Source organism: Oncorhynchus mykiss, chromosome 12 (assembly GCF_057628025.1).
Source record: "Oncorhynchus mykiss isolate SJ-2025 chromosome 12, ASM5762802v1, whole genome shotgun sequence".
NCBI lineage: Eukaryota > Metazoa > Chordata > Actinopteri > Salmoniformes > Salmonidae > Oncorhynchus > Oncorhynchus mykiss.
The window spans coordinates 68,766,443-68,788,398 of NC_143033.1; the positions used below are offsets into that span (position 1 = coordinate 68,766,443).

Consider the following 21,956-nt stretch of genomic DNA (forward strand, 5'->3'; position numbering starts at 1 on the left):
ATCCTTGCCCTCACATCCATAGCAGGACATTGCATCTGATGCAAGCAGGGACTTGGAGCCAGTATATGGAGGTTAGGAATGTTATTTTAAGGTTAGTCTTATCATGTAGAAGGACAGAAAGACCACTGCAAGTGGGGCATGACATTAACTGACAATACACCTAGTCGGTTTCAGGTCCTCAACAACTGAGCCACTCCACATACAACCACCTAGGCTAGCACCATTATCTCTGTATTTTGCAACTTTAGTTCAGCAATGTAATATTACACACTACAGCAGCCTGAAGAAAATCCCCTTCAAATGACAGTGATCCAATTGTTGTGACCCAGCTTCAGCTTGTCAACACATCTAACACCGTATTAGGTTGCTGAAAAAGCAAATTAACAGCTTCGACTGTTCTCAGTGGCTATTACTAGGTACAAATTATGCTCCGTTTAGCCAATTAAGGGTTGAAATGTGGAGACTAAATACAAAGTAATTTGTGGCAAATGATTTGGTGGAGACCGGGATAATTTGGTGAAATTGACGTTGAAGAGTAATTGGCTAAGTATTTAGTTTAACCAAATTATTTTATTTTAAAGTATTGCACTGTTATTGAGCTTGTATATTAATGACAACAACTGGTAAACTTCCATATTATTTACTTTCAGCTGAACGCCCATCCGTGCAGACTAGAAGATATAAGCCAATCGCCATCGCTGCATAACCAGGTTGACGAATCACAGTGCTAGGCAGGCGGGTAATTCCGGTTCAAGACTGGTTGACTTGTGCAGGTAAGTGAACATGAATTCTTCACTCTGTCATGTTAAAACTGAGTTTATCTCACGTAATTTTACAAAATGGGTTATGTTAGAAGATAAAATGAATAGATATGGGATTTAAGTGTGCTATTTTATATGTTATTGATTTATTTGATGATCAAGTTTGAAATGCTAAGGTAAAACTGCTAACGTTACTGTGGGGTTGCAGTCAACAGGCCAAATAGTGTATCTAACGTTAGCTAGCCATCGTTCTTCGGGTGTCGTACAGTAGGCACACACACTTGCAAAATTATATACACTATATAGTAAATAATAATTGTGATAACACTGTGATATTTACAGTAGAATTTTGCACAGTAAGTCACAGTGCATGATATTGTGTATGTTTAGCTACGTTTATAAGTTAGTAATAGATTTTAGCGCAGGGATTGCTAGCAAGCTATGCTAGATGCGCCAGCTAGCTAACTTACTTAGACAAGGGCCGTGGAGTTCGCTAGCTAGTAGCTATCCAATATATTTGATTATGGGCTACAGCCCGTTTCCACAAAATCAGTCAAGCTAAAATAGTATTGAGTCTCAAATGAATACACTTTTTATTCTTGATTTAGAAGACTGTGGAAGATTATGTCCTAGTCTAGTGTTACTGTAGCTGCACGTAAATATTCACCAAAATTCAACAAGATAACTTGCAGAATATTTTTTTAATATGGCACAATGCCAGGTCATTCTATAAATATAATATGATTGTCATATAAACTCAGAACAACAAAAATCAATCACATAATGTTCTGTACAAATAGTGTTTTTCGACATTCTTTGTAGTGGCCATGCCAAGTAGGCCTATGTCAGTCATGATTTATAGATATATTATTGATTTATAATGCAGTTTCTGTGTATGTACAGGTACCTTGGACAAAGAATTGGAGGGATTACCTTGTGGAAGTTACAGTGCATTCGAAAAGTATTCAGACCCCTTCACTTTTCCCACCTTTTGTTATGTTACAGCCCTGTTATAAAATGTATTAAATAATTCCCCCCCTCAAAAAAATAAAAAAATAAAATCAATCTACACACAATATCCCATAATGATGAAGTGAAAACAGGTTTTTAGAAATGTTTTCAAATGTATTAAAAAAAGAATAGCGTTTCTAAAAACCTGTTTTTGCTTTGTCATTATGGATTATTGTGTGTAGATTGATGAGGGTGAAAAAACTATTTAATCCATTTTAGAATAAGGCTGTAACGCAACAAAATGTGGAAAACGTGAAGGAATCTGAATACTTTCTGAATGCACTGTACCTGGAAGACACAGTGGATATTTTTACCCTAAGGATGGATTTGGTTGGAGGTGAGCTTTTCTATTGCAAGGTATGTATACACAACACATGTGTTACATGATACAGTATTGATCATGTGTCATCATCATGCATAGAGCTATTACATGCACAGTGCTTGGTTTTAATAATTTTGGACAGATTGCCAAAGTGCATTGTTCCTTAAATGACTATGGTTGACATTTAACTATAATTTGAAATTATGTATCACTACAATATTGTGTCACTGTCTGGCATAGCAACCTAAAGACCGTTACAGAAATGCTGTGCGGGAGTCATATGCTGACACTAGATGGCGGAATAGTACATTAGTAGAGTGGACAGTTGCAGAATACAGAACAGGTGGAATATCAAAGGCATCCATATAGATGTTTATTGTCATCTGAAACTGTAAGCAGTTTTATGTTTGCCTAATGAAAGGAACTGGATTTGTAAGTAATATAGTGAAGGATTGCAATTAGATTACCCTAGAAGTTACAGGACCATCCTTTGCCTATATAGAGCTCGCCAGCTTGAAGTCCAAAAAAACATAAATGAGTAACCTCTGGTTCATTCAGCCATTCCTATTTGGAAAGAACAAAGTTTTGGGATAAACGCTGAAAATAATGTCTGAGGTTAACACAGGCTTAGAAGATCTTATAAGATTTGTTCTATGAGATAAGATTTGTTCTATGAGATTTGTTCTATGAGATTCTATGAGACGTTAGCTGATAAAGATTCTCACAGAACAAAACGTATAAGATCTAAGCCTGTGTTAACCACATACCCCATTTCTGCATTTATCCAAAACCCCTACAAAACTCATAGGCTTTGTCCAACGAACCATGGCAGAGTTAGTGCTTACAAAAAGACGCCATTACTATTGCTCTATTGGTTACAGTTACACGCATTGCCTATCTGTTACCTTCAGATCTGCACACTAAAATGGTACAGGGCCAGGGGGAGTGTTTTTTAATTTTTTTATATTGGTTTTTGTTGAGAAGGCAGGGACACAGTTCAGGGGTGTATTCATTGTGTCTTGCAACCGAAGCAGTTTACTGTTTTAGAACCAAACAGAACGAAACGTTTCCCATTGGGGAATGCTATCATAACATTGCAGGGTAGTATCATAGATATTTATAACTAACCATGTGTCATTGTCCTGGTTATGAACCCATAACCATTCACTTTCTCCAATCCTTAAGAACCACGTTTTGATTTAGGGTTATAATGAAACTGGATCCATTCCGGCTCTTGCGTGACATGTAATAACTGCAAGTCACGATTTAATTGAGCCATGATGGAAGACACAGCAACCCAGTTTCAGTCATTTAGAAAATGGAACGCTTGACTCTGGCTCCCTCTAGCGGAGACAGGCTGAAGTTCCACTAGTGGCGAGTATGAGGAATGTCTCCCGCCGCGGCTTTGCTCTCGGGTTCTGTTTGTCAGACTTGAAATCCGAGGGAGAGGAGCGAGCCGCCATTTTCTGTGTGACGCTCTCCCTAAAACGGCAACAATAAAAACGGATTGCCGTGGAAAATACATAACAAATCGTTGATAAATGGCGTTGGGAAACAAGACCAGTCCAACCGCATTTGAAATAAACTCGATTGAACATTAATAATTGCAGAGGGAGAGAGAAGAGAGCAAGCTGACTCGGTTCCTCAAGTACTCGTTGTTTCGCCCATTTCGTGATTTCGGGAGTAACACGGGGTTACCCAATTTGGATCGCACGAGACGGATTTTGTGAAGAGGCATTCTCGAATGATTTGTTTTTCAACATATTTTGTTTCCTTGATGAAATTACTATCAAAGTGCGGGATTTGTTTCTAAAAATTTAACCGGATCGGCTCCTCGTCACGTGGTAGGTTCCTCCTTTTTCTTTGTTACTTTTAACTCCGTAGTAAAAAATAACTTTGAAATGTTGCAACATCATTTAGCATTTAACTTGTTTGGTAACCTGCATGCCGGCCATCTCGCATTTATAGTAATGCTCAACCATTATTTTGTGATTATTTTTTTTTTATGTTGCATAGCTGGGTCTACCTACCTTCCTTTCAAATCCAAGTTCTAGCTACAGACAGTATAGGTAACGTTATGTTTATTACTCTTACTGCATTCGCTGTAGCTGAACGATCTGCTGCCAAGGGTACACCATTATAGTAATCTTCAGCTAGCCAGTGAACATGAGCCATGACATTCTTAAATTATGGGAGAGTGCGAGGGAAAATACAGTTGACCAGACAATCGTAAAACATTGAAATCAACATTTAACTGTAACGTTACCAGCTACAATTGTGTCAATGTCAAGCCTTATTCGCCGAAGCGCTTGATTTGAGTATTCAAATTACACCTAGTCAGTCCACTAACATACTTGTATAAATGTATTTAGGCCGTTTAAAAACGTAGTTTGCAAGCTTGCTGTATTTCCCACGATCTAATGCATCTCTGCGCCACCGCATTCTAAACTTAATCGTGCGTAATATACACACCCGAGCAATTCTATCGAATGATCGCAATCGTGCGAGAGGGGAACCATTTTCGCAACCCTTAAACGTTAACCTAGAAAATGAATTGTCGCATAGATCACATTATAATTTTGGATACATTTCCAATTGAGTAATTTATGGCGAGGTTTACATAATGGCGCAGCCATTGGCAGTTGCAGGCGCCACGTTTTCCACTAATTGTTTCATAAAAATGATTTCCTTTAGCAGAACCAACCAAGCTAGTTTGCCAAATAATTGTAACATGTCAATTTAGCCTCACTTGTGACTTAGCGATATACACAAGGCCGCTAGAAAAAAACAAGGAACATTATCATTGTATTCAATATCATGGCATGGCAAAACCTTGATGTGTTGATCTCAACCGTCTCCTATGTGCTTGTATACTGTCTAACGTCAGTGCAGATATTGTAATTTTGTCCCATCCATTTATCAACCAGGAACCGTGTTCATGTGAATCCCTTTAATTGCACACTAACCTGCTCAACCCCTGGTTAGTGTGTTACACATCTGTAGTTTTCTGTTATATAATGTGTTGCATATCCTTGCATCATATGTGATCTCAGCACTACAATTCTGTCATTTTCTGATGTGTGAACTTCCTCCAATGTCTGATAATCTCAGTAATGTTCATCTTGTGGGGGGGGGGAAGTTTATCTTCCTGGTTGTTTGCTGTCATTATGGGTGGGTACACTACAGTACACTCTTGGTGTAGCTGAGCAAGTGAGGCCTTGACTGTTGTGCTCTGCTGCTGTACTGGGGCCTCTGCAGTTTGCAAATCCATTGACTGAATTTAAAGAGAGATCATGGTCTGGCTGACATGTGCTTTTTGGGAAATGGTTTCAGGGGGTTAAATACACATAAACAGGACTGGTGTAGAGAGAGAGAAGCCTACTGATTGCACATATTGGCCAGACAGGGTGACCTCCCCCACGACCCTGTCCCCATTGCAGCCCATGTGTTGGAGTCAGAGAGGTTTTATGAATAGAGGGTGATGAGCACCTTGCCTGCTGCTGCATTGGACCGATGGCACTGCTAGCTCAGGCCTGGCTCCATGTTATAGCCAATTTAATGAAGAGCTGTTCTCTCGTATTACATGGCCCCTCCCTAGCCTGTTTGATATGGTGTAGGACTGGGAGAATATGCTGCTTAAAGTGTGAGTGCTTTCACTGCCTGTTTTCACTCCTCTTATTTGTTTTTATAAGCCACACAATTGACAGAGAACCCCCCCCCCCTCCCCCATTGACCCTTTAGATCTGGGTGGAATCCTATCAGCTGTCTTCGAAACGTGTGTGTGTGTGTGTGTGTGGTATTGGAGCAACCGTAGGAGGAGGCTAACACAACAAGTATCTAGTTTATGAATTTGGAAGCCATTGGTTGACTCGGGGGAGGGTACTCAATAACCTGAATGGAAAACAGCATTTATTCAAGCCACTTACTCAGCTTTTGTCCTTCCCAGAAATGATAACGGTTCCTCACTTTAATCAGTTTTCCAGGGCATTCCACTACAAGAAAATTGGCTCATTGTTGCAAATGTTAGATACTGCCAGTGCCAACCGAAAGTATGAAAATATTGTGGTTTGCTGGTTGCATTTTAAGCAGGAAATGTTGCGTTACGTAACACCCTATTGTGGACAGAAATAGTCCTATTGTAAGTTATTAAAAAGGTATGTGTATACATTTTTGGCCTCGATTTAGGCTATCCTAGCCACTTAGAGCATATAGCAATTTCCTCAGCCTATATTCTAGATCCTTCTGTCCTAATTTTGCATCTAACCAATCAATATAGAAGCAGAGTTACCAGGAAACAACCAATAGAGGTATGGCTGATTACTGCTGTAGGCTACAGACCATAATGTGCATAAAGCAACATCTGTTTCTCCGGTTAGGCCAAAATGCAGGCCTATTTCTGATGATTATGCAAATCTATATGTACAGATCTACAGCGTGTTTTCATAGGTGCACTGGGTTTGGGATTTTATCCTGTCAGACGATTGACTTGGAGAGATGAAAGCAGAGCCTATTGGTATTACTGCTGTTATTACTTGGTATTGTTCAGGCCCCCTCAGACGGTTAATGTCTGGCTTCTGAGCTGAAGACTTCAGCTCATGATGAATAATCTGTTCCAGTCAGGCACACTTGAAATCAGTCTGAGCAATCACAGCTTTATTCATACATCTAAATTATTTGCTCTTTTGGGTTTCTGTAGAAGCAGTTGTTTTCACGTGTGTTTTGGGTAGCAGGTATTGTACACCTTGCTTTGGCATATACTTGAGCTGCTGCTTATATGGAAACACTAGTCTCTTTCCTGGAATACTGACTGGAGAAAGAGCTGAAGGGTGACATTTGGCTCACTAAAACGACGTCTTTGCTGGTTGTTTTTGATAGTTCAAGCCTAGTCTGCCGAGGCCAAGTACACTCCGATGCACGCACCCTCCAGTTTCATGCCCTCAAGCCAACATCCCCCTCCCTCCACCTCAATCCATCTCTTCCCCCATCTCAAACCAAGGGGCCGTGCCTCCCTCTGAACTTAACCTAGCTCAGAACACACCTGAAACAATCCCTTTGTTCAAACTCTCCTCCCAGAATGCCCCATTCCTGAAAATCTTTTACCAAATGTTTTATTTTTTTCCCTCCGCCTCACATAAGAGAAACATGGACCAGCCAGCCAGGTGGGAGAAGCAGGAAAAATATATCAACCCCACTCAACAAGGGAGGAAAAAGGCAAACAATGTACATGACCTGAAGAGAAACCAGAGGTGAAAATGACTTAAATCCACAAATAAACATTGCTTTTAAAAGGGGAGGGGGAAAAAGATGGGCTAAAATATGGGCTAAGAACAAAGGCAATGTACTAATTTACCAGACTCCTGCCTGGACTTGTCATGGCCTAGTAGGATGTTAAAGGCCAAAGTGTTTCACCCCCCCAGACCCTAGAGGTCAGGACAGGTTTGAGAGGAAGCCTGACCATTGGTAGGCTCTGCAGGGAGTGGCTTGACTGACACACTGGCCCCCATTCACTCCTGTGCTGAAGCCACCAAACCAGTCTGGAAGTGGAACCATATGCATCATGTATGATTGGGTGAATTGGGGAGCACAGAAACACACCATAGGTTTGCTGGTTCCTCAGAGTTTTACTTCTCTCTAGCCTATTCAGACACTGGCTTTTGTTTTTGTGTGTTTTTAAAACCCTACAGTCAACTAATTGCCCCAGCTGGGAGTACCTGGGACAGCTGGCTGAAATCTCAACCTTTGAGATAAGAGGAACAGAGGAAACTCTGAATTATTTTCAGACCCAATTGTTTTCCCCCGTTTACTATGGTGTATTTAAGCTTTTTTCCCTTCTCATGGAGGAACCTGAACGATTAAGAGACTTCAAAGGCAGAAACCACTGGCATAGTGTTTACAAAACCAGGTGCGCTGTACCGTGTATGAGGAGAGGAGTGAGTATACCCACGGGTTGAACCCGACCTATAGTCTAAAGTTCAGTGTGCTGTGGCCTGTGCTCCCTGATGGCCTAATGGCCCAATTAAAAGTGCAAGGCGCACATGCTTCTCTTCCTCTCTGGGTCATTCTGTATTTTTATTTCACCTTTATTTAACCAGGTAGGCAAGTTGAGAACAAGTTCTCATTTACAATTGCGACCTGGCCAAGATAAAGCAAAGCAGTATTTCAATCACTTTGCCAACACCTCATTTGGCCGCCTTTCGCTCCAGTTCTCTGCTGCCTGTACTGGAACGAATTGCAAAAATCGCTGAAGTTGGAGACTTTTATCTCCCTCACCAACTTCAAACATCTACTATCTGAGCAGCTAACCGATCGCTGCAACTGTACATAGTCTATCGGTAAATAGCCCACCCATTTTTACCTACCTCATCCCCATACTGTTTATTTTTATTTATTTACTTTTCTGCTCTTTTGCACACCAATATCTCTACCTGTACATGACCATCGGATCATTTATCACTCCAGTGTTAATCTGCGAAATTGTAATTATTCGCCTACCTCCTCATGCCTTTTGCACACAATACAATGTATATAGACTCTCCTTTTTTTCTACTGTGTTATTGACTTGTTAATTGTTTACTCCATGTGTAACTCTGTTGTCTGTTCACACTGCTATGCTTTATCTTGGCCAGGTCGCAGTTGCAAATGAGAACTTGTTCTCAACTAGCCTACCTGGTTAAATAAAGGTGTTCTCAACTAGCCTACCTGGTTAAATAAAGGTGTTCTCAACTAGCCTACCTGGTTAAATAAAGGTGGGGGGGGGGGGAAACACTTTTTGACTACACCCCTTTTGATTTGAACGAAAATGTATATAGGCCTAGGTATTTGCCCATGGTAAATATGGCCAAAAGATCATACCATGGTATGAAAACAATTGGATGGTATGATAGTATTTTATATTTTTGAATAATACAAGTTCTAAATTTGCTTTCTGAGTATTGTGTGGCCCAAGGATAGCAACACATACGTTCAAAGTGATATTATTGTTTTATACTGTTCAATTAAACCAAAAATAATTTTATGCATTTCCTGCACTCATTTGAGATCGTTTCCACACTGCCACATAGTGCTGCACAAACAATTTAGGCTTTATTTTTAACCCAATGTTACAATTGCGGTTTGACTTGTGACTTGGGTGAACTGTTGGAATTGTGGAAATTCTAATTCTGTAGTTAGAATATAGTAGTGGGCACTTGGAATTAGAGGTCGACCGATTATGAGTTTTCAACGCCGATACCGATTATTGGAGGACCAAAAATAGCCGATGCCGATTTTTCTTATGTGTGATTTAAAATTAAAAAAACATTTGGGTAATAATGACAATTACAACAATACTGAATGAACACTTATTTTAACTTAATATAATACATCAATAAAATAAATTTAGCCTCAAATAATGAACCATGTTCAATTTAGTTGAAATAATGCAAAAACAAAGTGTTTGAGAAGAAAGTAAAAGTGCAATATGTGCCATGTAAAAAAAGCTTGAACATACGAAAGCTGGTGGTTCCTTTTAACATGAGTCTTCAATATTCCCAGGTAAGAAGTTTTAGGTTGTAGTACTATTTCTCGTTATACCATTTGTATATATACCTTTCACCATTGGATGTTCTTATAGGCCCTTTAGTATTGCCAGTGTAACAGTATAGCTTCCGTCCCTCTCCTCGCCCCTACCTGGGCTCGAACCAGGAACACATCGACAACAGCCACCCTTGAAGCATCGTTACCCATTGCTCCACAAAAGCCGCGGCCCATGCAGAGCAAGGGGAACAACTACTCCAAGTCTCAGAGCGAGTGACGTTTGAAACGCTATTAGCATGCACCCCGCTAACTAGCTAGCCATTTTACATCGGTTACACCAGCCTAATCTCGGGAGTTGATAGGCTTGAAGTCATAAGCAGCTCAATGCTTGAAGAGCTGCTGGCAAAATGCACAAAAGTGCTTTTTGAATGAATGCTTACGAGCCTGCTGCTGCCTACCACCGCTCAGTCAGACTGTTATATCAAATAATAAACTTAATTATAACATAATAACACACAAATACGAGCCTTTGGTCATTAATATGGTAGAATCTGGAAACGTATCATTTCGAAAACAAAATGTTTATTCTTTCAGTGAAATATGGAACCGTTCCGTATTTTATTGAATGGGTGCCATCCATAAGTCTAAATATTGCTGTTACATTGCACAACCTTCAGTGTTATGTCATAATTATGTAAAATTCTGGCAAATTAGTTTGCAACGAGCCAGGCGGCCCAAACTGTTGCATATACCCTGACTCTGCGTGCAATGAACGCAAGAGAAGTGACACAATTTCACCTGGTTAATATTGCCTGCTAACCTGGATTTCTTTTAGCTAAATATGCAGGTTTAAAAATATATACTTCTGTGTATTGATTTTAAGAAAGGCATTGATGTTTATGGTTAGGTACACGTTGCAGCCACCTCAGTCCTTTTTCGCGAATGCGCACCGCATCGAATATATGCAATGCGCGGGACACGCTAGATAAACTAGTAATATCATCAACCATGTCTAGTTAACTAGTGATAATGATTGATTGTTTTTTATAAGATAAGTTTAATGCTTAATGCTAGCTAGCAACTTACCTTGGCTTCTTACTGCATTCGCGTAACAGGCAGGCTCCACGTGGAGTGCAATGAGGCAGGTGGTTAGAGCATTGGACTAGTTAACTGTAAGGTTGCAAGATTGAATCCACGAGCTGACAAGGTAAAAATCTGCCGTTCTGCCCCTGAACAAGGCAGTTAACCCACTGTATCTAGGCCGTTATGGAAAATAGGAATGCGTTTTCTTAACTGACTCGCCTAGTTAACTAACGGTGTAAATTTTATTGACATGACAACAAATGAAAATTCCAGGGATTAGTTTTTGTGACCGGGTAGGAACCAAAGTGTTTAAGGGACCCTATAATCGTTGCCTACAGTGAATGTTTTCTCTTAGCTACTTCATGTAGCTAACATATTCTTGCTTTGCATATTCTTCTTTGATTTAGCTGATACTGTTGCACAAACAACATGCTGATTTAGGCCTACACCATCACTGGTATTATCAGACTGTATAGTTAGTTACGTTTGCTCTGACTCAGTACATTTTATTAGCTAGTTAGCGATTAGCATTAGCAGCTAACCAAATTTAGGCCCAACTTGCTAAGAAAAGACAAACTAGCTGTTTGCAGATGTAAGAAACAAACTATTAGTGTAATTATAGAACACTAGTGGATTTATATTAAGGACCAAAGTGAAAACGTATCGTCATCAACACTGTTGCATGTGCTGCATTGGCCATGCAGACTGAACGCTAGTGTCTCGATGTTAAGGAACAACAAATGTGCTCCTTGAGTGACAGAGGGCGGGGCTAGGCCTGTGTGGAAAGCAGCATTGAAAGAGAGCTGAGAGAGATTAGTGAAGTAGCGAAGTTAACAATAAAAATCAACGTTACACATGGCGTATCGCATTTAAAAAAACAAACATTCAAATACCATTTGATAGAAGGTAAAGTAAAAACCCAAACCAGTCTGTGCATCAATAACGGTATATCGTAAAATACAGTATACTGCCCAGCCCTAGGCAGAAGTGGTCAGAAAGTACATTTTTGGACCCGAATGGTAAAACACTCAGGAGATATAGGTGCTCAAAGTTTACCCATTTTGCATACCCCACCCTACCATAAGACACCCAATGGTTGAGCTTAATTTAAAAGTGTTTTCATTAAATTAGCATTTAAAAAAAACATTTAACATCAATTACCTAAAAACGCATAAACTCAGATTTGATTTAATTTTAGCATATTTGGTAGTTTAGACCCACCCTGTATTCAAGAGTATGCTGTGTCTCAACTGATGGTGGGCACGACATTAACATCTCAGATGATTAATTGTTAGATACTACTGCACTGTTGGGGCTAGGAAGACAAGCATTTTGCTACACCCACAGTAATATGTGTATGTGCCCACCATCAGTTGAGATTTGATTTTAAAATAAGTTTTGAGGCTACAACGTAAGAAAAAATGGTAGGGGGAAATCGCAGTCATGCTAATCGTTGTTCAATATAAAACAATGAACCATTCCTACCATTTGGCAAATATGGATGGAAAGTATTTTACCTACACACACAGGCGTGTGTAGACACGCACACACAGAGTATGTGAGCAGAGTGAGGAGCTGAGCGTTTCCAATTTGACTGGAGCGTGGGGCGAGATTTGGCCTTCTCGCCCGCTCCAATTTCGCTCCAGTAGCACCCCACCCCAGCTTGCATTTGTAGTCTACTCGTGTGCTGCTCTAGCCCCTTGCTTTATCTACTGTCATGTTAGCTAAATATTTTCATAAATAAACTAATAAAACATGGGGGCTAAATCAAGGTGACTTATAAAGATGAGGGCCAAGAAAGGGAGTGTCCAACTAAATAATCATTGTGGAATCTGAAAATGCACTTATCCCAAAAGTTTGAGTGTGTACTTACTATGTGCACATGCTATAACAGGAATGCGGTGGGTAGATAACGAAGTCGGTCATTGTAGCAAATTATTTCTAAACAAAAAAATCAGACCTATTAAAAGTTTCATTAATTTTAGTTAATTTTCATTATCTTTACAATAGGCCATAATAGATTTATCCCCATAGGCCTGGCATATTCCCACATTCAATGAGCTTTCTGTTTTGATTGGGTTATTGTGCCTAAAAACCTTTGGGCCTCATCATAATAGAAAAATAAAATCAACTACTCTGCATCTCTGCCCAACCTGGTAAGAGTGGCCAAAAGGGTGTTTAGCATCCCCAGTGGCTCTAAGTGTAGGGGGTGTTCTTCACTGCTGGCCAGTTCTCCAGGCACCATCACATGAGCCTGACACCACAGACCGGCCAAACTTGTGTTTCAAAAAAGGAATTTTTCCATTAATTTGTATTTAATTCTAAGTAAGTCACAGCCTATATGTGCAATTTATAGACTATAATGATTTAATACAACGCAATGTTTAAATGGTGAGAGCTTTATGTCCCTACCAGCCTGTTGTGTCACACTCGCAAATGCTTCACAGTGTATGTCTTTGTAGGCTATAGCCTTGAAATAATTGAAATAATATTGCCAAAATAATTCATTTTCATTCCTTAGTTTTCCTGTCTGGGTCCTGACCTATTTACTCTTTTATATGCCGTTTTAATACAACATGTAGCCTACTTTAAATGATTTTCGCTTCTTACATTCACCTTTTCATGTTTATTCAAATACTTTTCATTCAAATCCATATGGTTTGGTTTCAATACTTAAAAACCAATTTGTAGATCCAGAAGAAAAAAAATAGATGTGTGCTAGTTAAATTGTGATTTTAATGAATGGAGCGGAGTTTTTTTTATTTTTCATTAGCGCGGACCTTTTCTTTTAGCAGAGCTGTAGGAAAGGACATGAAGCATTGCGCACCACTCCATGAGCTTCCAACAGCTGAACTACTCTCACATGCTCTGACACACACACACACACACACACACACACACACACAAACACACACATCACACACAGGCCTATGCATGGACACACACGCAGTCATTATGGGAACTTTGATCCGGACACATTAACTGCAGCATGTAGGAGAAATCCTTATCGCATTCAAGGACTGGGTTTAACGTGAGTTGGTGGATGGTTCCCACGGATAGCAGAGATAAAGGTTACGACCTTCAGCTGCAATACGAGTAGCTGGATTTACCTGGTACTGGACCAGGTGAGGGAGAACCATTTGATGCTTCTGTCAATAGGTAGAATATTGTTTTGTTGTAAAATAGATAAATAAATATTTCTTACCATTAGGCCCTATTTAGCATTTTGATTATGATTCGTAATGTATTCGACCAACATTAGACCTTTATGCTTAACCATCATCAATGGTAAATATAGTATATTGTGTTATGACAAAATTACTAGCCTGTTTTCCTAATTTAAACCTTTTTTAGCACAACCTACATTCTTTCCTCTGTACTGGAAGTCGATCCATTTCAGGTTTTACTGCCTCTGCGATGGCTGCCTCCACCTAAGAAGAGCCACATTTTAATTACCTCTTTGCATTGTGTTCAGAATAGGTCGACGGGTGTAGAATACGCATCATGACTTGGTGGGAGGTGCCTCATCCGCATAAGGTGATCGTGTGAAATACGCATCATTGTGGGGCATGTCCTAAACAAAGCCTGCGTTTGGTTGGATAGGGTGTCGCTGGGTGGGTGGTGCTTCTTATACGCCTGCAACTGGTTAGACTGGGTGGGTTGGTCTTAAAGGGCTCTGTAACAGGAGTCCTGTTTCCAACGCTCTGCTCTGCACACCGCCATGCCTGGCTCAGGGTTGTCCATGAGAATATTGATTTCTTCGTAACAACATGTGTGTTATAGAGCCACTCTTGCTTGCCTGGTTGTGTAGGTGGAATAAATGTGTCAAATTCAATGGTTCTTTTTTTCAGTGTTAATGGGATGTGACAACCACAACAAAAATAAATGAAATGACGCAACCCCATGATCTAGTTTTGAAGGCTGGCCGTTGCAGTGTTTACTTTAAAAACTTAATGTTATTTACGCTTTTGATTGCCTTCATCAAAACATCCAGCGTTGTTTTTCTTCAGGATCATTATTTAGGGACTAGACCGCTCTCTCGTTTAACTCCTGTAGGCTTCAGTTAATTATCTGCCCGAACAAGGCCCTATTGGAGCGAGGTCATCATATGACGGGAGACAGTTTCCATCTTTCCTCTTGTTAGTTTATGCCCTCAGAATAACTGCCGGAGGCTGGAGAGTGGAGGACATGTTTGACAGCCAAACATGTGTTTTTGAGTCTAAATGACGGTCTTTGTCAGTTCATTGAGATGTGAGCTGTCCTCTTTCCCACCTTCTCTTCAGTCTGTGATTAAAAGTCTGATTGGTCCCCTGCAGGAGGCCTCTCTAAGGTTACGGCTGTGACAACTCTTTGTCGCCCCAGCATTTAATAGCTCAATCACTAAACTACAGTACAAAAAAACTCCTCAGCTTTTCAACATGGCTATTTCAAGACTTCCTGATATTGTTCAAAACTTTTTATGCTTATGAATGTCGTAGTAGGGCGTTAAGACAACAGATGTACTTTCATAACATATTTTATAACTAATAACACCAATACAAAAATGGTATTGTGTGTGTGACCAGCTTTGATAGATCTTTAAGCTAGCCTTTATTGGCGCTTCCTGGATATGTGCCAGTACCTTTGACCATTATATCAGCTACATATCTGCACCCCCCCGTTCTTGCATAGTTCTCTTCTGACGCATGTTATGAAATCTCCAAGCAAAAAAAATAAATGGATTGCAAGTTAGTATTAACCACTAGACCTATCTTTTTCAATAGACACAATGCTGTCCATTGTTTTTGAAATGTTTGATATTTTTATCTGAAGCAGGCCAGAACAATGGTTGCATCCCAAATGGTGCCCTATATTGTGCACTACTTTTAACCTGATCCCTGCGGGGACCTGCTTGTCACACGAGGTGGTATATATATATATATTTAAGCAGTAAGGCCCGGGGGGGTGTGGTATATCACCAAGGCTAAGGGCTGTTCTTAGTCACGATGCAACGCATTGTGCCTGGGCACAACCCTTAGCCATGGTATATTGGCCATATGTCACAAACCCCCGAGGTGCCTTATTGCTATTATGAACTGTTTACCAATGGAATTAAAGCAGTAAAAATAAGTGTTTTGTCATACCTGTGGTATACGGTCTGACACACCACGGCTGTCAGCCAATCAGCATTCAGGGCTTAAACCACCCAGTTTATAATATAGGATACAGTTGACATACACCTTACACCTTAGCCAAATACATTTAAACTTTTCACAGTTTTCAAAGTTTTTCACAATTCCTGACATTTAATCCTAGTAAAAACTCCCTGTTTTAGGTAAGTTAGGATCACCACTTTCTTTAAAAAAATGTGAAATGTCAGAATAATAGTAGTGATTTATTTCAGCTTTTATTTCTTTCATCACATTACCAGTGGGTCAGAAGTTTACATACACTCAATTACTATTTAGTAGCATTGCCTTTAAATTGTTTCACTTGGGTCAAACTTTTTGGGTAGCCTTCCACAAGCTTCCCACAATAAGTTGGGTGAATTTTGGCCCATTCCTCCTGACAGTGCTGGTGTAATTGAGTCAGGATTGTAGACCTCCTTGCACACACACACTTTTTCAGTTCTGCCCACAAATGTTCTATAGGATTGAGGTCGGGGCTTTGTGTTGGCCACTCCAGTACCTTGACTTTGTTGTCCTTAAGCCAATTTTCCACAACTTTGGAAGTATGCTTGGGGCCATTGTCCATTTGGAAGACCCATTTGTGACTAAGCTGTAACTTCCTGAGCGGTATGACGGCTGCGTGGTCCCATGGTGTTTATACTTGCGTACTATTGTTTGTACATATGAACGTGGTACCTTCAGGTGTTTGGGAGCAATTTCCAAGGATGAACCAGATTTTTGAGGTCTTGGCTGATTTTCTTTAGATTTTTTTTCCCATGATGAGTTTGAAGGTAGGCCTTGAAATACATCCACAGGTACACCTCAAATTATGTAAATTAGCTAATCAGAAGCTTCTAAAGCCAAGACATAATTTTCTGGAATTTTCCAAGCTGTTTAAAGGCACAGTCAACTTAGTGTATGTGAATTTCTGACCCACTGGAATTGTGATATAGTGAATTAGAAGTGAAATAATCTCTCTGTAAACAATTGTTGGAAAAATTACTTGTCATTCACAAAGTGGATGTCCTAGCTGACTTGCCAAAACTGTAGTTTGTTAACAAGACATTTGTGGAGTGGTTGAAAAAACAAGCTTTAATGACTCCAACCTAAGTGCATGTAAACTTCCGACTTCAACTGTATATATTATAGGATACTTAGTTATTTGGGTGATTAGCTACCAGCTATGAATCCAAACAACAGAAACACTTTGAAAATGGCTACTGCAGCATTTATTTTGCTATACATGTGCTCATACTTCTATTTATATTCACAAATGTGAGTGACATGCTTGCACTGTGGAGCCCTGACCACCCACCTACTTTGCTGGTGAAACAGACATCTTACCCACCAATGCCAAAATCTACCCACATTTGGCGGGTGTTAGTTTTATGCCCTGTTTCTTGCACCCCTTTCATCCTTTCAATGTCAGCATGCTCGTCTACCAAACGTACACAGTGGCAATACCACAGTAATGAGACTCCGCACAAGGACTACTGTATAATGTTATACTACACATTCTACAAAACACATTTTACTGGAAGAACTGTTCAGATGCAAAGTTTGAAAACTGAGGGAGATTTTACAGAAATTCTGTTATGTTACCACGATTTCCAAAAACTCTGTTAAATATCTGGTCTGAATTAAAATTTAACTTCTTACGGCTGAAATCCCGTTAATGGGATCGATTTGACAACAGCCAGTGAAAGTGCAGGGCGCCATATTCAATCAACAGAAATCTCATAATTAAAATTCCTCGAACATACAAGTATTATACACCATTTTAAAGATCAACTTGTTGTTAATCCCACCACAGTGTCCAATTTCAAAAAGGCTTTACGATGAAAGCACACCATGCGATTATGTTAGGTCAGCGCCCAGTCACAAAAAAACACAGCCATTTTCCAGCCAAAGAGAGGAGTCACAAAAAGCAGAAATGGAGATAATATTAATCACTAACCTTTGATCTTCATCAGATGGCACTCATGTTACACAGTACATGTATGTTTTGTTTGATAAAATTCATATTTGTATCCAAAAATCTCAGTTTACATTGCCATGTTATGTTCAGTAATGTTTTGCCTCCAAAACATCCGGTGATTTTGCAGAGAGCCACATCAAGTTACAGGAATACTCATCATAAACTTCGATGAAAGATACAAGTGTTATGCATAGAAAGATATACTTCTCCTTAATGCAACCGCTGTGTCAGATTTCAAAAAAAGCTTTATGGCAAAAGCACACCATGCGATAATATGAGTACAGCGCTCAGCCACTATACAGATACCCGCCATGTTGTGGAGTCAACAAAAGTCAGAAATAGCATTATAAATATTCACTTACCTTTGATCTTCATCGGAATGCACTCCCAGGAATCCCAGTTCCACAATAAATGTTTGTTTTGTTAAAGTCCATAATTTGTCCAAATACCTCCTTTTTGTTTGGGTGTTTAGTCCAGTAATCCAAATGCACAAGGCGCGAGCACTAAGTCCAGATGAAAAGTCCAAAAAGTTATATTACAGTTCGTAGAAACATGTCAAACGATGTATAGAATCAATCTTTAGGATGTTTTTATCATAAATCTTCAACAATGTTTCAACTGGACAATTCCTTTGTCTTTAGAAATGAAAAGGAACAGAGCTCGTGCGCGTGACTAAACTCAATGCTTTCTGGCCTCCCGGGTGGCGTAGTGGTTAAGGGCGCTGTACTGCAGCGCCAGCTGTGCCATCAGAGACTCTGGGTTTGCGCCCAGGCTCTGTCGTAACCGGCCGCGACCGGGAAGTCCGTGGGGCGACGCACAATTGGCCTAGCGTCGTCCGGGTTAGGGAGGGCTTGGTCGGTAGGGATGTCCTTGTCTCGTCGCGCACCAGTGACTCCTGTGGCGGGCCGGGCGCAGTGCGCGCTAGCCAAGGTTGCCAGGTACACTGTGTTTCGTCCGGCACATTGGTGCGGCTGGCTTCTGGGTTGGATGCGCGCTGTGTTAAGAAGCAGGTTGGCTAGGTTAGGTTGGGTTGTGTATCGGAGGACGCATGACTTTCAACCTTCGTCTCTCCCGAGCCCATACGGGAGTTGTAGCGACGAGACAAGATAGTAGCTACTACAACAATTGGACACCACGAAATTGGGGAGAAAAAGGGGGTAAAAAAAACAAGAAAACTCACTGCTTTCTGCCAGACCCCTGATTCAAACAGCTCTTCTTCTCTCCCCTTTCACAATAGAAGCCTGAAACAATGTTCTGAAGACTGTTGACATCTAGTGGAAGCCTTAGTGTACATTTGGTCTGATTGCACTTCCTATCTTTGATAGGCAATGAGTTGAAAACCAACAAACCTCAGATTTCCTACTTCCTGGTTGAATTTTTTTCTTGGGTTTTTGCCTGCCATATGAGTTCTGTTATACTCACAGACATCATTCAAACAGTTTTAGAAACTTCAGTGTTTTCTATCCAAATCTACTAATAATATGCATATATTAGCTTCTGGGCCTGAGTAGCAGGCAGTTTACTCTGGGCACGCTTTTCATCCGATCTGTTGAAATAGAGCCTCCCAGCCATAAGAAGTTAAAGGTATCTGCAGCAAGAATGGGGTTTCTGCAATAACATGATACATCTATTTTGGTTATTCAACTACAGTAAATGAAGTGGAATTACACCCGGTTACAGAATTCTGTCATGGATCACTAATCTGTACTACACAGAAACGGATATAAATGTATTTCTCTTCATGGTGATGTATCCTAAATGGATACTATGCCTACTCAAAGGTATACATACGTATGTAATACCCTCCTTTGAATATTTAGTTATTATTCTACACATTGTAATGATATCCGCCCCCAAAGAAGACCAAATTGGGTTGGACTGGACCAAATCCGAACCAATCATAGACGTCTATGTTTCACAAGTTTGGACATCAAAGTACAGTACATCACAGAACAGAGTATAGTACAATAAGGTAAATTATACTGTACCGTAAAGTACTGAACTATACTCTACTAAAATATATATATATATATATATATATATATATATATACCGTTGAAGTCGGAAGTTTACATACACTTTCTTGTTCACATACTATAGGTTTGGCATGTCGGTTGGGACATCTACTTTCCATGACACAAGCCATTTTTCCAACAATTGTTTACAGGCCAATTATTTCACTTGTAATTCACTGTGTCACATTTCCAGTGAGTCAGAAGTTGACGTACACTAACATGCTGACCAGACCAGACACGTCGCGTGCGTCGCAAAATAAATGTAGAAATCCATGTTATTCAATTATTGCACCCACACTGCTCGCACGCGCCAACAAGCGTCTGCAACGCCAAGGGCTAAAACAGAACTCCTTTCTATTTCTGTTGCAGATCATGCTGAAAGTCCTGCCTCTCCCATCTCCTCATTGGTTTATAGAAGCAGGTATCAACGTGCCAGCTCCTCATTGGTTATACCCACGTGGGTGATTGAAAGACGAATTTAAATGTATTTGGCTAATGTGTATGTAAACCTCCGACTTCAACTGTATATGTATCTTGTGCGGTGCTCTTCACACTTGTAAACATAAACGTCTATGGTTGGTTCAGATTTGGACGGCACATCCAATCATGGATCTCTATGGATGGGCCAAATCAAGGCCGGACCGCAACAAAAATAAATATCTGCGGACGTTGAAATTAAACCTATCCAGACCGCTCCAAGAACGTCTTCTGTGGACGTTGAAAGCAAGGCAGCAATTTCAACTACTTTTCAACTTCCATTGACATCCGGTGTTGGTCGGTGCTCAGATGCGGATTACAGTAAATGGAAAGTGTGGCGTATGTGTGTGAGAGAGACACCAAGGAGGGCCTACAGCAGCTCTTAGATATTCTATCACACCTGGGTCCTGACAGCAAGACAACAATGATTGTTTCAAAAAAGGTCCAGTTGCCAGGACCACAAATACACATTCCATCGAGACAACATGGCGCCTGAGCACTCAAACTACACCTATCTAGGCCTAAACATCAGCACCACAGATAACTTCCACAAAGCTGTGAACGATCTGAGAGAGAATGGGCGAAGGGCCTTCTATGCCATCAGAAGGAACATAAAATACGACATCCCAATTAGAACCTGTCTAAAAAATACTTGAATAAGTTATAGAACCCATTGCCCTTCATGGTTGTGAGGTCTGGGATCCGCTCACCAACCAATAATTCACAAAATGGGACAAACACCAAATTGACTCTGCATGCAGAGATCTGCAAAAACATCATTGGTGTACATTGTTAAATGGAAAATAATGCATGCAGAGCAGAAGTAGGCCAATACCAGCCAATTATCAAAATCCAGAAAAGAGTCAACTTCTACAATAACCTAAAAGGAAGCTATACCCACGCCTTCCATAACAAAGCCATCACCTTCGGCGAGATGAACCCAGAGTAGAGTCCCTTAAGCAAGCTGGTCCTGGGGCTCTGTTCACAAACAGACCCCACAGAGCTCCATTTCAGCCACAGCAACACAATTAGACCCAACCAAATCACGAGAAAACAAAAAGGTCATTACTTGACACATTGGAAAGAATTTACCAAAAAACAGAGCAAACTATTATGCTATTTGGCACTAAAAAGAGAGTACACAGTGGCAGGATACCTGACCACTCTGACCCAAAATTATGGAAAGAGGCACAAATTTCCCTCGGATTACAGACTCATGAAGAATTTGAAATCCAATTTTGACTAACTCCCATATATTTTGGGTTAAATAGTGTGCAGTGTGCCATCACAGCAGCAATATTTATCACCTGTTGCTACAAGAAAAGGGCAACCAGTGAAGAACAAACGCCATTGTAAATACAATCATTTATTTATTTTCCCTTTTGTACATGAACAATTTGCACATTGTTATAACACTGTACATAGCCATATGACATTTGAAATGTCTCTGTTCCTTTGAAACTTTCGAGTTTACATTTTTAATTGTTTCGTTCACTTTTGTTTATTATGTGTTTGAAAGACCGAGAGAGCTTTGACCACAAACCAACAATGAAAAATGGTTGCGTTGAATGTAATAATATGCCATTGGAAGGGAAGACTGGTTTGACTACTATGATTTCCCATTGTAGCTAATTCAATTGCAGTAAT

At 40.2% G+C, this 21,956-nt stretch overlaps 1 protein-coding gene across 11 annotated transcripts in view; it reads left to right on the forward strand.

The window, feature by feature from the left end:
- The first annotated feature begins 702 nt into the window (after positions 1-702).
- kansl1b (KAT8 regulatory NSL complex subunit 1b) overlaps positions 703-21,956 on the forward strand; it is an 84,991-nt gene continuing 63,737 nt past the window's right edge. For 3 of the 11 annotated variants that reach the window (XR_016485200.1, XM_021624578.3, XM_090193094.1), the window contains exon 1: positions 3,443-3,938. The gene's annotated coding sequence lies outside the window, so the exon portion shown is untranslated. Of the gene's footprint in view, positions 774-1,664; positions 2,130-3,442; positions 3,939-20,201; positions 20,254-21,956 lie in introns of those variants that run through there. The other 8 variants (XM_090193091.1, XM_090193096.1, XM_021624577.3 and 5 more) reach the window with 4 other exon arrangements.